This window comes from Astyanax mexicanus, chromosome 5 (assembly GCF_023375975.1).
Source record: "Astyanax mexicanus isolate ESR-SI-001 chromosome 5, AstMex3_surface, whole genome shotgun sequence".
Lineage (NCBI taxonomy): Eukaryota > Metazoa > Chordata > Actinopteri > Characiformes > Acestrorhamphidae > Astyanax > Astyanax mexicanus.
The window spans coordinates 13,456,547-13,458,382 of record NC_064412.1 but is presented as its reverse complement, the minus strand read 5'-3'; the positions used below and the strand labels follow the sequence as shown (position 1 = coordinate 13,458,382).

Genomic DNA, 1,836 nt, shown 5'->3' with positions numbered 1-1,836 from the left:
CTATTCTGAGAAACAGGCAATTGTGTGGAGAGCACGCACACACACACGCAAGCTGATTTAGATTGACAGAGACACCTGGAGTGGAAAATTCTATATTAATAAAAAAGCAGGTGTTACAAAGAATTAAAAGTAATGAGCAAATATTTTATGCCGCAAATGATAATTAGACTTCATTTGCATTTAATCTTAATCAGTGCCGTGTGCTTCATCTTTACTGTCAGATTTTTTAAAAGTTTATTATTGACACAGGCGTGATGAAATAATAATGTTTTCATGGAGAAAGTGTTTTGCTGTACGTGATTGGATACCTTGTTGTGTCTGTTCTGTTGTTTAGCATGCTGGATGTGAAATAGAAGAATGATAGATTGAATTGCAGTATATATGAGTTAATTTGACTGCATTTAGAGTAGGGGTGAAACGATTACTCGAGTAAATCGAGTAACTCGATTCACAAAATTGATCGATTAATTTTCTGTGCCTCGAGTAATCGTTTATTTAATTAATAAACTCAGCGCGCGGTATTTTCGCGACTTTTATTTTGACAACGCGCTCAGGGTTACGTCACCCTGCCCGGGAACAAGGAGACGGAGGTTTGAGCAGCGGCAAAAATGGAAGTGGCGAGAGAAAACAGCGATTTTAAAGGAATAAAAGCATTTTATGTTCGAACTGTGACCTGTACTCGGTGCAGTGCCAAAACAGCGCGTTTTAATGCTGCACCATCTGAGCCGAGGACACCCGAGACGCAAGGACGCCGAGAGAGCAGGTAAATATAACTTATAATAAATCAATGAGATTAACATTAATGTGAATTAATAACAAAACGACAGCGCTTTGGAGTGTGAATTAATAGAAGCACTGTCTATAATGTGTGGTTAGTTTATTAGAACAGAGTTCATACAGGCTTTATGTAAACAGTAAACACAGCGCTGTGGAGTTCAGAATATAAACAATAAAAATGTTAAAAGTTAGCTAAACTGAAGTTACTTTGGCTGGAAACTAAATGCTTGATTTCTTCATCTAAGAGTACATTTGGCCAGTGAGACAAAAAAGTATGAACACTGTTGTTCATATAAGGAAGTGTGTCTCTTATTTATTGGGTAAAATATTGATTACCACTAGTGTCTAATGTGCCCCAATGCGATAGGTGTCAATCTTAATAAATGCACGGCCATGAACTTATTATTAGAGTTATTAGTCTTAGTGATGTAATTAGACCCAAATAGTCCAACATATAAATAAAGAAAGAAGCAACATTTGTAATACTTTTGTGTCACAATTATTGCACAGGTCCTGATATATTTTGGAGAAGCGGCTTGGTGGTAAAAGAATGCAGCACACTGATCCAACACTGGCAGAACTGACAACGTCTCAGAAGCTAAGATGCACAACACAAAGACGATGTTTATGCCTTTTTTATTGATTTATACCCTATATTTGTTATTTACAAGAAATCCAAATGTGAAAGTAATGTAATTAAATTTATTTTTTTTATTGTGGTATTTATTTATTTATTGTGTTTTATTTATTTGTATTTGCAATTTGGAAATGTTGTGAATTTAAAAATATAACTTATCTAAAAAAGGAAACCAATTGGTCATTCATTATTGAGTAAAATTCCTTTTTAATTGCTCTTTAACAAAAAAAATGTTTTATCCGATTACTCGATTAATCGAATCGATTTTTCAGTAGAGTACCCGATTACAAAAAGAATCGATAGCTGCAGCCCTAATTTAGAGCTACTTTTAGGCACTTATATACACTCATTATTTAAAAAAAATCATGTATGGAGAAGGAATCAACTGATAGGAATAAAACTTGGTGGGTTCATTTGACTGT

At 34.4% G+C, this 1,836-nt stretch overlaps 1 long non-coding RNA gene across 1 annotated transcript; it reads left to right on the top strand.

The window, feature by feature from the left end:
• The first annotated feature begins 405 nt into the window (after positions 1-405).
• LOC125802233 (uncharacterized) lies at positions 406-1,586 on the top strand. The gene is made up of 2 exons (XR_007439253.1): positions 406-763; positions 1,288-1,586. It is a non-coding gene; the product is annotated as an uncharacterized LOC125802233 (long non-coding RNA).
• The last annotated feature ends 250 nt before the right edge of the window (positions 1,587-1,836 follow it).